Here is a 16,666-nt window from a genome sequence, read left to right as displayed (position 1 = left end):
AATAACACAGTCACAGTAGGGGACTTTAACACTTCATTGACATTATTGGAATAAATGTCAATATCTGATTTTTCCAGACAGAAAATCAACAAGGAATAGCAGCTTTAATTGACACACTAGGCTAAATTGATAATTTTAGAGTACTCATATTTCATACCAAAGCAGCAGAATATACATTCCTTTCAAGTGTACATAGAACATTTTCTAGAATAGAACACATGGTAGGCAACAAAACAAGGCTCAAAAAATTTAAGGAGATTGAATTCATATTTAGCATTTTTTACCACAGTATTATAAAATTAGAAGTCAATTACAAGAAAAAAACTGAAAAACACACAAACACATCAGTACTAAATAACATGTTAATAAACAATGAATATATTAAGGACAAGATTGAAAAAGAAATCAAAATATACCTTAAGACAAATGAAAATGAAATCTATGGGGCACAGCAAAATTAGTCCTAAGAGGAAAATTCCTGGCAATACAAACTTACCTAAGAAACATGAAAACTCTCAAATAAGAAATCTAAGCTTACACTTAATGAAACTAGAAAAAGAACAACAAAGGAAGCTGAAATTTAGTAGAAGAAACAATAAAGAATAGTGAAAATAAATAAAAATAGAGTCTAAAAACACATAAGATCAGTAAAACTAAGAGCAGGTTCTTTGAAAAGATAAACAAGGTTAATAACCCTTAACTAGACTCATAAAGAAAAAAATGAGAGCACTCAAGTAAATAGAATCAGAAATGAGAAAACTGACACCACAGAAGTGCAAAAGATTATGAGAAAATGCTATGAACAATTACCTGGTAAGAAGTCGGACAATCTGGAAGAAATGGATAAATTCCTAGAAGCATAAAATCTTCTAGGACTGAATCAATAAACAAAATTTGAACATATCAATTATTACCTATGAAATCAAATCAGTAATCAAAAACTCCTACAAAACAAAAGTCCTGGGGCAGATGGTTTTCCAGGTGAAATTTACCAAATGTTTAAAGAATAACTAACACCTATCCTTCTCAAATTATTCCAAAAATATCAAGAGAAGAAAAGGCTGTCAATCTCATTTTATGAGGCCAGTATTACCCTGATTCCAAAGCCAGATGAAAACATTACAAAAAAATTATTGGTAAGGATGTGGAGAAAAAAGGACCTTGTGCACCACTGGTGAGAAGAGAGATTAGTGGAGCCACTATAAAAAACAGTATGGTGTTTCCTCAAAAAAAAAAAAGGGGCCTTTCACTAATCCCTTCACATATGGATAACCCACAGATATGAATTACACTTTGGGGATTGAATATGGGAGTGGGGGGTGGGTTAGGTGGAGAGGGGCAAAGGGGAAAAATTGAGGCAGTAATATCATAAACAATATTTTAATAAATTAAAAATACCCTGGCTGGTATAGCTCAGTGGATTGAGTGCTGACCTGCAAACCAAAGGGTCACTGCTTTGATTCCCAGTCAGAGCACATGCCTGGGTTGTGGGCCAAGTCCCCAGTAGGTGGTACAATAGAGACAACCACACATTGATGTTTCTCTCCTCTCTTTCTCCTTCTCTTCCCCTCTCTCTAAAAATAATAAATAAATAAAAATCTTAAAAAATTTAAAAAATTCAAAATGTAACTGCTATCGCGAGTGATTCCACTTCTAAAAATATATCCCCAAATCCCCAACACAATAATTTGAAAGAATATATGAATCTCTATGTTCATTGAAGTACTATTTAATATAGCCAAGATTTAGAAGCAGCCCAAGTGCCCATCAGTGGGATAAAAATACATCTACACAATGGAATACTACTCAGCCATGGAAAAGAAGAATATATTACTTTTTGTGACAGGATGGGTGGACCTGGAGAGTATTATGCTAAGTGATATAAGCCAGTCAGAGGCAGAAAAATGCCACATCATTTCACTCATATATGGAATCTAATAAAAAATAAAACTAACAAAAAATAGAAAGAGACACATAGATACAGGGGACAGACTAACAGCTGTTAGAGGAAAAGGGATTTGGGGGGCTGGGTGAAAAAGGTAAAGGGATTAAGTTTAAAAAACCAAACTCATAGACACAGATAACAGTATGGTGATTGCCAGAGGGAAAGAGAGATGGGAGGAGGTAGAAGTGGGTAAAGAGGGGGTAAATGGTTACAAAAGAAAACTTGACTTTGGGTGATGAACACACAATACAATATACAGATGATATATAATTGTATACTTAAAATCTATATGATTTTATTAACCAATGTTACTACATCGAGTTCAATAAAAATATTAGAATTAAAAATAAAAGAAAATTATGGGCCTATATCCCTGAACATAGATGCAAAAATTCTCAACAAAATATTAGCAAACCGAATTCAACAATTAATGTGAAACAGCATCTAAGCAAAATAAAAGATAAAAATCACATCAACAGTTGCAGAAAAAGCATTTGACAAAATCTAGCACCCATTTATTATAAAAACTCTCAGCAAAGTGGGAATAGAGGAAACATACATCAACATAATAAAGGCCATATGTGACAAACCAACAGCTAAGATCAAGTCAATGGGAGGAAAGCTAAAAGTGTTTTCCTTAAGATAGGGAACAAGGCAAGGATTTCTATTTTCACAACTTCTTTTTAACATGTTGTTGAAAGTTCTATCCATGGCAATCAGAAAAGGAAAACGAGCATCTAAATTGGAAAGGAGGAAGTAAAACTGACATAATTTGCAGCTGACATAATACTATCCATAGAGAACCATAAAGATTCTACAAAAAAACTACTAGAACAGATAAATTCAGTAAAGTAGCAGGATAAAAAAATGAATATTCAGAAATTGGTTGCATTTTTGCAAACCAATAACAAACTATCAGAAAGAGGTATTAAGAAAAATATCCCATTTATAATTATATTGAAAAATACCTAGGAATAAATTTAACCAAAGAAGTAAAAGACTTGTACTCAGAATATTCTGTCATTGAAGAAGGCATATTCCATACTTATGGACAGGAGGAATTAATGTAGTTAAAATCTCTGTACTACCTAAACCAATCTGTAGATTTAATGCAATCCTACCAAAATACCAATGCTATTTTACACTGAACTAGAACAAATAATTGTAAAATTTATATGGAACCACAAAAGATCCCAAATTGCCACAGCAGTCTTTTTAAATTTTTTCTTTTTTAAAAATATATTTTATTAATTATGCTATTATAGTTGTCCCATTCCCCCTCCTTCAATCCCCTCCATCCTGCACACTCTCTCCCACATCCCCCCACATCCCTCCCCTTTAGTTCATGTCCATGTGTCATAAGCTCTTTGCCTTTTACATTTCCTATATTATTCTTGCTCCCTGTCTATTTCCTACCTACTATCTATGCCATTTATTCTCTGTACCTTCCCCCCTCTCTCCTCCTTCCATGCCCCTTTGCTAATCTTCCATGTGATCTCCATTTCTGTGGTTCTGTTCCTGTTCTAGTTGTTGCCTTAGTTTGTTTTCGTTTTAGGTGTGGTTGTTAATAATTGTGAGTTTGCTGTCATTTTACTACACATTTTTTATCTTCTTTTTCTTAGATAAGTCCCTTTAACATCTCATAAAATAAGGGCTTGGTGATCATGAACTCCCTGAACTTGATCTTATCTGGGAAGTACTTTATCTGCCCTTCCATTCTAAATGAAAGCTTTGCTGGATAGAGCAATCTTGTTTGGAGGTCCTTGCCTTTCATGACTTGGAATGCTTCTTTCCAGCCCCTTCTTGCCTGTAAGGTCTCTTTTAAGAAATCAGCTGTCTCTTTCCTGTCTCTTTTTTCCCCTTTTTTTCTTCCCCCAAGTGAGACAATAAGACATGGAGTTACAAAGTGTACAGAGACAGATTCAAAGGGGGAGCACAAAGCTAATCCCAAAAACTGAGAAACTGAGACAAATGTCAATATGCTCTCCCACGGAGCTGGTACTTTATTGTTTCTTGTGTACTATTATTGTCTTTTCATTATTTGCACCGCTTTAATTTTATTAGTATTTTTTATTTCTCTTCCTTATGTTTAGTTTTCCTCATTTTATTTCTCTGTTTAGTTGCATTGTTTGACTGGTTTTCCTTATTCTCTCTTTATTGTATTTTAACTTTCCTTCTTTCACTTCACTTGTGTTCCAATAACACTACTCTTGATTGTGTACTTTCTATTCTGATTATCCAAATTATATGTTTCTTGTCATATTACTGTTGTTTCAGTACTATTGTAAATAATTGTTGTCCCATACAATTGTATATACTACACATCAACCCTCCCTGATCTTGGCTCACTTCACTTTATTACTGAGCATTATTATTGTTGTGGTTAACTCTATTCTCCCTCACACTGCACCTACTTACTATCCTTTACTCTCACTATATCTCATCATCTAACCTTGCACAAACACTGTTTTCTGGATTTAGCTCACAATCCTCCTCCCCTCTAACAAGAGTCTTATCTTTCTCTCACCTTTTATAATTAGTGGGTAGTTGGTGAAATATCACAGTTAATGCTATATTTATCCAAAGAATCTCCTCTCTTCTTTACTTGCTGGTACTTTAATCCCATAAAATACTGCCCCACTGTTTTAATCCATTTTGCCTAGCCCCTGACATTGATCACATACAAGAATAGGTGGGAGTTATGAACATCAGTATACCTGCTGAAGGAGAGAACCCACCAAGAAAGGAACCACCAAAAAGTAAAAACCCAAGTACAAGAGGAGAGCCCACATGAACAGAAGAAAGGACAAACCTAGAACATCCGGGCAAGGAGATCAAAGAGACCACCCTCTGAACTCCACAACATTTCTACCATACCATAGAAGTTCACCCTACACAGACAGTTACCAAAGCAAAACATTAGGAAGCACAGAAACAAATAAAAAGAGTAACCTAAAATGGGGTGAAAAAAAAGAACATGCAATCAAAAGGAATGGAAGACTCCCCACTAAAAGAGTGAAATGAAATGGAGGTAAGTAAATTATCATATATAGAATTCAAAATAATGGTTATAAAGATGCTCAAGGAACCCAGAGATAACTACAAAGAACTGAGTAAGAACTATAACAGTATGAAAAAGGAAATAGAAAATATAAACAAAAATGAGGAAGAAATGAACAATAAAATCAGGGAAATGAAAAACACACTAGAAGGAATTACAAGCAGGCTGGATGAAGCAGAGGATCCAATCAGCGAGCTGGAGGACAAGGTAGGAAAAACCACAGAGAAAGAGCAAGAAAAAGAAAAGAAATTTAGAAAGAATAAAGGGATGGTAAAGGAACTAAAAGACAACATGAAACATAATAATATCTGTATAATAGGGATATGAGAAGGAGAAGGTGAACAGGTAGGGATAGAAAATCCATTTGAAAGGGTAATCATGAAAAACTTCCCTAATTTGATGAGATAAAAAGTTACACAAATCCAAGAAACACAGGGAGTCTGAATCAAAAGGAACCCAAACAGGGCCAGTGCAAGGCACATCATAATTAAAATGGGAAAAGTTAAAGACAAAGAGAGACTCTTAAAGTCAGGAAGGGAGAAACAGGAAGTAACATACAAGGAGACCCCAATAAGGTTAGCAGATAACTTCTCATTGGAAACACTCCAAGCTGGAAGAGAATGGCAAGGAATATTCAAAGTAATGAAAAACAAAGGCCTGAAGCCAAGGCTACTCTATCCCTCAAGGCTCTCAATTAAAAGGGAAGGCCAAATAAGGAATTTCCCAGACAAAAGAAACCTCAAACAATACACCTCCTCCAAACCAGCTCTGCAAGAGATGCTAAAGAGTCTGCTTGAAGAAAAAGAAGAAAGAGTATGAGAGAGAGGAACACAGATACAAAAAATAGCAATGAATAAGTACCTATCAATAATAACCTTAAACATAAGTGGATTGATTGGAAATACTCCAATCAAAAGACATACAATAGCTAAATAGATAAAAAAGAATGACCCACGCATATGCTGCCTACAAGAGACTCACCTCAGAACAAAAGACCTACACAGATTGAAAGTAAAGGGCTAGAAAAAAATACTCCAAGCAAATGGACAGGGAAAAAAAAGCCAAGGTAGCAATACTCATATCAGACAAAATAAACTCAAAAAAAGGCCATAAAAAGAGACTCAGAAGGTCACTTCATAATACCAAAGGGGACAATCCATCAAGAAGACATAAACATTGTAAATATATATGCAGCCAATATAAGAGCGCACAGCTGCATAAAGAAAATTTTGGAGGACTTTAAGAAAGATATCGACAGTAACACAATTACAGAAGGGGATTTCAACACCCCACTGTCAAAAATGGACAGATCTTCCAAACAAAACTCAATGAAAAACTCAATGAAAAGCTCAAAACTCATTGAGAAACTCAATGTGGATAAAACTTAAATATAAGTCACAACACCATAAAAGTCCTAGAGGAGAACACAGGCAGGAAAATTTCAAATATCCCATGCAGCAATATTTTTACCTACATGTCCTCTACAGCAAGGAATATAAAGGGAAGAATATACATATGGGGCTTCATCAAAATAAAATGTTTCTGCATGGCTAAAGAAAACATCAGCAAAATTGTGGGGGCAACTTTGCCTGCACAGTCCCCCCATCCACCACAACAAAGATATTGTGGCATTGAACAACGCCCTAGATGAAATGTACTTAATTGATATATATAGAGAGAGCCTTTCATCCCAAAGAAGCACAATACACAGTCTTTTCAAATGTGCATGGAACATTTTCAAAGATAGACCACATGTAGGACACAAAACAAACCTCAACAAATTCAAGAAAGTTTGAAATCATACCAAGCATTTTCTTTGACTACAAGGGACCGAAACTAGAAACCAACCTGAAGAAAAAAATTCAAAAATTCTCAAACTCAGAGACTGAATAGCATACTATTAAACAATGATTGGGTCAAGAAGGAGAGTAGGGAGGAAATAAAAAAGTTTCTGGAAACAAATGAAAATGAACTCACAACCACCAAAACTTATGGGACACAGTAAAGCCAGTCCTCAAAGGGAAGTTCATGACAACACAGGCCTACGTAAAAGAGATAGAAACATTTCAATAAAATAACCAAATCCTACGTCTACAAGAACTGGAGGAACAACAACAATCAAAGCCCAGAGGGAGTAGAAGGAAGGAAATAACCAAGATAACAGCAGAATTAAATGACATAGAGACTAAAAGCACAATTCTAAGGATCAATGAATGCAGGAGCTGGTTCTTTGAAAAGATAAACAAAATTGACAAGGCTTTAAGCTGACTCACCAAAAAAAAAAAAAAGAGGGAGGACCTGAATGAATAAAATTAGAAATGAAAGAGGAGAGATTACAACTGATACCACAGAAATACAAAGGATTGTATGAAATTACTATGAAGAACTATATGCCAAGAAATGTGAAAACCTAGATGAAATAGACAAGTTTCTAGAAAAATATAATCTTCCAAAACTCAACAAAGAAAAAGCAGAAAGTCTGAACAGACTGATAACAACTGGTGAAATTGAAACAATAATCCAATGACTCCCAGCACACAAAAGCCCTGGATTGAAGGTTTTATAGGAGAATTTTATAAAACATTTAAAGAAGAGCTAACCCCTATCATTCTGACTATTCCAGAAAAATCCATAAAGAGGGAAGACTCCCAAAGTCTTTTTGTGAAGCCAGCATCATCCTAATCCCAAGCCAGATAAAGACACAACAAAGAAAGAAAACTACTGGCTGATATCACTGAGGAACATAGATGCTAAAATCTTCAACAAAATATTGGCAAACTGCATCCAACAATACATTAAAAAGATTATACACCATGACCAAGTGGGTTCATCCCAGGAATGCAAAGATGGCACAATATTCACAAATCAATAAATGAAATATATCACTTAAATAAAATAAAAAACAAAAATCACATAACATATCAATAGATTCAGAAAAAGCATTTGATAAGGTACAGCATCCATTTATGATAAAAACCCTTAGCAATGTGAGAGCAGAGGGAGCATACCACAACACACAAAAGACCATATAAGAGAATCCTACAGCTAACATCATATTCAATGGGCAGAACTAAGAGCTTTCCCACAAAAATCAGGAATAAGACAATGATGTTCACCTTCACCACTTCTATTCAACATAGGATTGGAAGTCTTAGACACAGCAATGAGACAGGAAGAAGAAATAAATGGCATCGAAGTTGGGACGGAGGAAGTAAAACTGCCATTGCCTGCAGATGATATGATAGTGCACATAGGAAACCCAATGGACTCCATCAAGAAACTACTCAACCTAATAAGTGAATTTGGCAAAACAGCAGAATACAAAGTCAATATTCATAAATCAAAGCATTTTTGTATACCAATAATGAAATATAAGAAACAGAAATCAGAAACAATCTAATTTCCTGTAACAACAAGAAAAATAAAGTACCTAGGAATAAACCTTAACCAAGGAGGTGAAGGACGTGTATTCAGAAACCTTCAGAACACTGAAAAAAGAAATTACAGAAGACACAAATAAATAGAACCATATACTATGTTTCTGGATTGGAAGAATTAACATCATCAAAATGTCCATACCACCCAACACAATTTAGAGATTCAACACAATCCCTATTAAAATACCAATGAAATATATCACAGATATAGAACAAACATTTCAAAAGTTTGTATGGAATCATAAATGACCCTGTAAAGCCTCAGCAATTTTGAGAAAGAAGGACAAAGTAGGAGGAATCACAATGCCTGAGATCAAAATATATTACAAATCCACTGTAATCAAAACAGTCTGGTACTGTCATAAAAAACAGACACATAGATCAACAGAATAAAATCGAGAGCCCAGAAATAAACCCAAGAATCTATCGTCAGATAATATTATCGTCAGATAATATCATCATCATCAGATAATAAGGAGAGAGGAGCATAAAATAGAATAAAAATAGCCTCTTCAACAAATGGTGTTGGGACATCTGAACTGCTACATGCAAAAAATTAAACTCAACCAACTTACACAAAATGCAAAGAGAAACTCAATGTGGATAAAACTTAAATATAAGTCGCAACACCATAAAAGTCCTAGAGGAGAACACAGGCAGGAAAATTTCAAATATCCCATGCAGCAATATTTTTACCTATATGTCCTCTACAGCAAGGAATATAAAGGGAAGAATAGACATATGGGGCTTCATCAAAATAAAATGTTTCTGTATGGCTAAAGAAAACATCAGCAAAATTGTGGGGGCAACTTTGCCTGCACAGTCCCCCCATCCACCACTGATGAAAGTGAAACTACCAAGACACGATCTGCTTGGGGAGAAAAGGTGGCTGATCCCTCAAAGGGGAAGGGCCAAGAGCCCCTTCCTCAAGGGCATCCAATACAGGTAAGGATCAAACAACAGATAGCATTCAAAGAACTATAAGGGCTTATTCTCAGTCGGGGTCAGATAGCTAAAGAGCCATAAAACTTTGAGAAACAAAGTTCTTGCTTGGACCTTTGCCATTTAAATGAGAGCATTCTAAACAAAGCAGGTTTCACAGGATTTTATATATTCTTTCTTAGGCCTGATCACCCCAGAGAACCAGCTCTTTCCAGCACAGGGCTGCACCACCTTCCCCATCATATGTTTTCAGGCTTAAATGGATTAGAGCCAGGAAGCACTTCTCCCAGATGGAAATGGGGACTCAGGCTATGTCAAAATAGCCAGGGGGAGAGGGTCCATCATTCTCTTTTTGTTGCAGCCCCCCAAGTCCTTCCATGATGGCCTTCCAAGTGATCATGTCTGGCTTAGGTTGCTCCTCCTCTGAAACATTGTACCCATCATAGACAAACTGACCAAGCATTGGGGGAAAGGGATGAAGCAGAGACAAACTTTGTCTCCTTGTGGCTCACATTCCAGAAGTTGCTCATTCATCCTTGGCTATGGGAGGCAGTTATAATTCCTGAAACCAGGCAGAGTAGTTCCCAACACAAAATGAAAAGGGAACTAGCTGTATAGAAAAATATATTTGCCAATGATACCTTGGACAAAGGTTTTATCTCCAAAACATATAAAGAACTCACATGACTCTACTCAAAGAAGACAAACAATCCAATTATAAAATGGGCAAAGGACTTGAACAGACATTTCTCCAAAAAGAACATGCAGAGGCCCCAGAGACATATGAAAAGGTGCTCATCATATTAGCCCTCAGAGATGCAAATGAAATCCACAATGAGATAGTACTTCACACTGGTAAGAATGGTCATCATAACCGAATCAACAAACAAGAAGTGCTGGTAAGGTTGTGGAGTAAATGGAACCCTAGCACACTGTTGGTAGGAATGCAGTCTGGTGCAACCACTATGGAAAACAGTATAAAATTTCCTCAAAAAAGTAAAAATGAAACTGCCTTTTGACCTGGTGATTCCAATGCTGGGATTATACTTTAAGAATCTTGAAACTCCAATTCAAAAGAACTTATGCATCCCAATGTTCATAGCAGCATAATTTATAATAGCTACATGCTGGAAGCAGCCTAAGTGCCCATCACTAAATGAGTGAATCAAAAAAGTGTGATATATATACACAATAGAATATTATGCAGGAGAAAGAAAGAAGAAGCTCCTACCCTTCACAACAGTATTGATGGACTGGAGAGCATTATGCTAATGAAATAAGCCAGGTGGTGAAAGACAAATACCATATGATCTCACCTGTAAGTGGATTCTAATCAATAAAACAACCAAGCAAGCAAAATATAATCAGAAACATGGGAATAAAGTATACCTGACAGTGAGCCAAGGTAGGGGATGGGGTAACAGGGGAAATAAGGGGAAGGCTCAAGTCAAGGAACATGTATAAAGATCCATGGACAAAGACAATGGGGGCGGTATTGAATGTTGGAGGGTGAGGTGGGTAGGGTAGGGGAGAGTAATGGGGGAAACATGAGGACAACTATAATTGAACAACAATAAAAAAAGGCTATGAGACTTCCGACCAAGATGGAGGTGTAGATGGAAACACTGTGCCTCCTTGTACAACCAAATTTAAAGACAATAAAGTTTTAGTAATAAAAGTGCAAGCAAAACACAGAAAATTGAACTATACAGAAGTCCAACAACAACAAACCATTCAGCCAGACTGGAAAGAGGAGTGGAGTCAGCAGTCAGTGGGGCGGGATCGCACAGGAAAAAGTGGCCAGCCAAATCAGGCATGCAGGTGGTGGTTGGCAGATCCCAGGCATGGGTGGCAACGAGCAGACCCAGTGAGGGTGCAAGGAGGCTGGCTGACCGAGGGCACACATTCATGCACAGATAAACCAGGTGAAGGAGCGAGCAGTGAGACAGACTGCACAACCTAGGGCCCCAGCGATGGGAATTAAAGCCTAAAAGCACCAATTGGAAAAATTTTCGGGGTTGAGGTGCTGGGAGAGGCTCCCAGGATTACAGAAAGTTTGTTGGAGAGAAGCACAGAGTCCCGGAGGGTGCACAGGCCCACACACTGGGAAGCCGGCACCAGGGGTCCAGATTTGCCTGTGGGAAGCAGCAGAGGGGACCAAAATCTGAGAGACAGTGGAACAAACACCACTACCCCTCTCTGACCCCACCCCCACATACAGCATCACAACCCAGTGACTTGGGTTGCCCCTCCCTGGTGAACACCTAAGGCTCCACACCTCATACATAACAAGTGCAAACAGACCAAAATATTATGGCTCAAGAAGAAGAACAGCTCAAAACCCCAGAGCCAATACTTCTAAGAGACCAAGAGATAGCCAACCTATCAGATGCACAGTTCAAAATACTGGTGATTAGGATGCTCACAGAATTGGTTGATTTTAGTCACAAATTACAGGAGCAAATGAAGGTTAAACTAATTGAAATGACGGGAAATGCACAGGAAACCAATAGTGATGGAAAGGAAACTGGGACTCAAATCAAGGGAGAGGACCAGAAGGAAGAAAAAAATGACCAAACAGAAAAGTATGAAGAAACAAGAATTCAAAAACATGAGGAGAGGCTTAGGAACCTCTAGGACATCTTTAAATGTTCCAACATCCGAATTATAGGGGTACCAGAATGGGAAGAGGTACAGCCATGAGTAGAAAACTTATTTGAACAAAGAATAAAGGAGAACTTCCCCAGTCTGGCAAAGGAAATAGACTTCCAGGAAATCCAGGAAGCTCAGAGAGTCCCAAAGAAGTTGGACCCAAGAAGGAGCACACCAAGGCACATCATCATTACATTAGCCAAGATTAAAATGAAGGAGAGAATTCTAGAAGCAGCAAGAGATAAGGGGACAATCACCTACAAAGGAGTTCCCATCAGACTGTCAGCAGATTTCTCAAAAGAGACCTTACAGGCAAGAAGGTGCTGGAAAGAAGTATTCCAAGTCATGAAATCCAAAGACCTACACCCAAGATTGCTTTATCCAGCAAAGCTTTCATTTAGAATGGAAGGACAGATAAAGTGCTTCTCAGATAATGTCAAATTCAAGGAGTTCATCATCACCAAGCCCTTATTATATGAAATGTTAAAGGGACTTATATAGAAAAAGAAGATGAAAAATATTAACAGTGAAAGGACAGCAAACTCACAGTTATCAACAACCACACCTAAAACAAAAGCAAACTAAGAGGACAGCTAGATCAGGATCTTCATAGAAATGGAGATCACATGGGGAGTTAGCAACAGGGGAGTGGGAGGAGGCGAAGTGAGGAGAAGGTACAGAAAACAAGTAGCATAGACGGTAGGTAGAAAATAGATAGGGGGGAGGGAAGTGTGGAAGCTAAAGAACTTGAGACACGTGGCTATAAACTAAAGGGAGGGATTGGTGGGGGAGAGGGTGTGCAGGATGGAGGGGAATGAAGGGGGGAATAGGACAACTGTAATGGCGTTATTAACAAAATATATTAAAAAAGAAAAAAGGCTATGGAGAAAGTAAAAGGATGAACATCATGAATTGGAAGAATTACTAATAATGTATCTGATAAGTTTCTAGTATCCAAAATACATAAAAAACAAATAATAGCTACCAATTAACCTCACTCATCCTTTAGGTCTATGTTCAACAGCAAATCCCTAAGTGTCCTCCATGCCATAGTATGAGTTAGGTTCTTCTTGCCTACTATGTTTTCTGAAAATTTTTCTTTCCTTCATAGTGCTTATAATAGAATATTACATATATTTATCAATTATTTGTTTACCATATAAATAGAGTTAGATTAATGCAGAAATAATTAACATTTATTTAACAATAAATATATAGATTTATATAAATCATAATTTATAGCACTAGGGTCATGTTATATGTACTATTTTTGTGAATTTTTTTCTTGCATTTAAAATTTTTACACAATAATATTTTTCAGTGAATTTGAGTTCCCTGAGGTAACTCAAGTTTGCTTGCTGATGCTGAAGCAAGAAGTTTGGGTTCTGATGCTTACCTTTTTGTTTATGGCCTGACTATACAACTTGTCCTTTTTTTTCAATTTTCCATTCCCATTTTTGGTTGAGCTAGCTTAAGTTAGATGTTTTCCTTCTAGCTGATCATCTGTGATTTTTCAATTACTCTGAATCTGAAAACAAGGAAGAAATGCATGGCAGGGAAAGCTCCTGAGGAAGAAAGGTGAGATGATGGGTCCCTTGTACCTTAACTCTGATTTTCTTCACCAATGAGAAGATAACACATCTATAGAGATTGAGTGAAAGAATCTAAGGAACATGAACAGCTTTGGAAAGATCGTTGTCAAGAAAATGAATATAAATGTTCACAGACCTTTTGAGACCTTGTTGTACACTCCCCACACAGCATAGAGCAATGCTCTAAAGCCTCCTAGGTTGCTGTGAATGGAGTTGAGGTCCTAAGAGTACCAACGTGCTCTGTGAAGATGGAACAGCAAATTCCATTGCTGCTATGTTCTGGGGGTTAGAAAATTCTTCCTTATAGCCAGCCACATGTGCCTTCCAAACCCACCGGTGCACTTTTACCCTTATGAGGACACCACAGATTAAGCTTCAGAGGAGGGACTCTTCCTGGGGAGAAGGAAGTTATCAGGAACAGTTTACTCATGCTGCAGATGACTTTTGAAATAGACCAGTGGGATAAAAATAAAACATTGACAGCCTCGGTTACAGAAAGCAATAGTCAACATCAAAATAGAAACATTCATTTTGCCTCCTATAGTGACTTTCCTGAATGGGCAAAAATGGATGAAGGTACATCAAAACTATATGGGGAGTTTTGCTACAGCTCATACTCTAGATCCCCTTTCCATATCTAAGAGGACATCAGAATTACATAGCTGCTGCTGACATGTCCCTCTGGTCTGAAATACAAGGAATGAACAGGAAGCCCCTGAGCTTCCTGTAGGCCTGGGCACTACTTAACAGGTGGCGATGGAACATCCACTTCTGAACACCTGCTAACCTTCTAACACAAACCACCTAAGCCCATTGTGTTCAACACCTTGGGACCAGCTAAATCTTTGTGTTTCATCCATAGTGTCCACAGCTAAGTTTAAAAGATACCCATCTTCTCATTTTTATGATGCCTCATGCTTCCTAATCCCATAGTCACTGCCCACTCACAACTTCTCTGACATTAATTTATGGTGGACCCCTTGAATGTCCACTCTATTTTAAGGAAACACTCCCTTAATCTTAGCTCCTCCCAGAATCTGCCCCTCAACCACTACACCCCTCCGCCACCTCATGCCCAAACAGATACCTGCTTTTCCACCAAAAATACTACATTCCACAAAACTTTCAACATTCCCATGCTGGGGCCTGGTGGGGGGGTGGGGGGTGCAGGCTTTATCCAGCTTCCTTCCGCCATTTCCAGATGGCTTTACTTTGCTCTTTTATTGCTTCCTAAGAAATTATTGCTTTATTTATTATTATTGCTTCTCTAAGAAACTTAAAAAATAACACTCAAAAAACTACAAACAATACAAAATTTCAGCAACAGAGATACAAAATCAATCCATAGAAATCAGCAACTTTTATAAACACAAATATCCAGAGATCTAACAGAATGCCCTGCCTGTATAAACATAAGCACAGAGAAAGCCTTACAAAGGAAATGAACACAGCCCATATGAAGAAAACTCTAAAATATCACTGTAGGGTAAAGAGAAAACTTAACAAATGGAAAGATATACCATAACATTGGACAGGAAATGTCAATACTATAAAGATGTTGTTTCTATTCAAATTTACCTAGAAATTTAACACAAAGTAAATAAAAATATTAAGGTTTTAAAAGCTGAATTATCCAGTTAATTCTTAAGTTCTTATGGAAAAATAATTTTTAAAATAGTGAGGAAGGATCTTTAAAAGTTCTATATTAGTAGGGGGTCAAAGCATAAAATGTTAGCTACTTATTAAGCCTCAATAATTAAAATAGTGTGATACTGGTACACAGATCAATTGAACAAAATAGAAAACCCAATAACATACCCCAAAATATAAAAGAAAGTAGTATCTGATAAGGGAAGCATTTCCAATCAGTGGGGAGTAAGTGAACTATTCAGTAGTTGGAACATCTAAGTAGCCATCTAAAAATAAGTAAAGCTCAGTCTCACCTTGCACACAGCAGAATAAATTCCAAATGGGTGAAAGATTTAAGTGTTATTTAAAAATTGTTTTTATTTGGAATCACTAGAAAAAACATAAGACAATTTTTAATAACCTTGAAGGAGATGAGACTTTTCTACTGGTGGCACAAAATCTAGCAGCTATGAAGGAAAATGTTGAAATGAAAATAATGAAAAACATTTGTGTAACAAAGTTAAGTCAAAAGGGAAAACATATTTGTAGCTCAAAACAGGGCTTAAAGTTTGAAGAGTAGTCAGAGAAATGTGAAAAATGCAGATTAAACTTTTGTTGTCCGTGTAGCCATTACATAAAATATCTAGGAAGTTGGCCCTGGCTGGTGTAGCTCAGTGGATTGAGTGCATGCCTGCGAACCAGAGGATCTCGGTTTGATTCCCAGTCAAGGCATATGCCTGGGCTGTAGGCCAGTTCCCAGCAGGGAATGCACAAGAAGCAACCATACACTGATATTTCTCTCCCTCTCTCCTTCTCTTCACCTCTAACAATAAACACAAATAAAATCCTTAAAAATATTTAGGAAGTATTCTATCATTCAAAAACTGGTATCTGATTCAGAAAGAAGTTGATCATGTCACCAATGAATCAGTAAAGTCTCAACATAGATCTCCACTGTTTCACTTTCACTTTAGCTTAAATGAAAGTATTAACATCAATTGCCACCAATTGATTTTGGTACCAATGGCAATAGCATTAGTCATTAACCCTAAGTCACAAATTGAGCAGGGGCAGTTCGAATTTTTTTTTCTTTTTTTTTTATTTAACTTTTGTTCAAGTACAGTTTTCTTGCAGTTCGAATTTTTAAAAAGTACATATGAGACATATCTGGGAACCCCCAGAAATAAGTGACCTTGGCAAAGACTGGTGCAGTTAAAGAAAAGGGGCCTAATGAGCTAGCTTAATTGTCTAGTAATGTCAATGTGACCTCATTTGTGTCTACAGCCTAGTGACACCTACAATTAATTTTGGTTTAAGGGTGACATTTTACATCACAAATACCAAAATAACTTGGCAAGGCATACCACTAAAATGATAATGGTATGTTTTCAAAGTGAATGAAATAAAC

This window comes from Sturnira hondurensis, unplaced genomic scaffold (genome assembly GCF_014824575.4).
Source record: "Sturnira hondurensis isolate 20B ecotype Veracruz unplaced genomic scaffold, ASM1482457v3 Scaffold0009244, whole genome shotgun sequence".
NCBI classification, from domain to species: Eukaryota; Metazoa; Chordata; class Mammalia; order Chiroptera; family Phyllostomidae; genus Sturnira; species Sturnira hondurensis.
Note: the sequence above shows the minus strand (reverse complement) of the source record.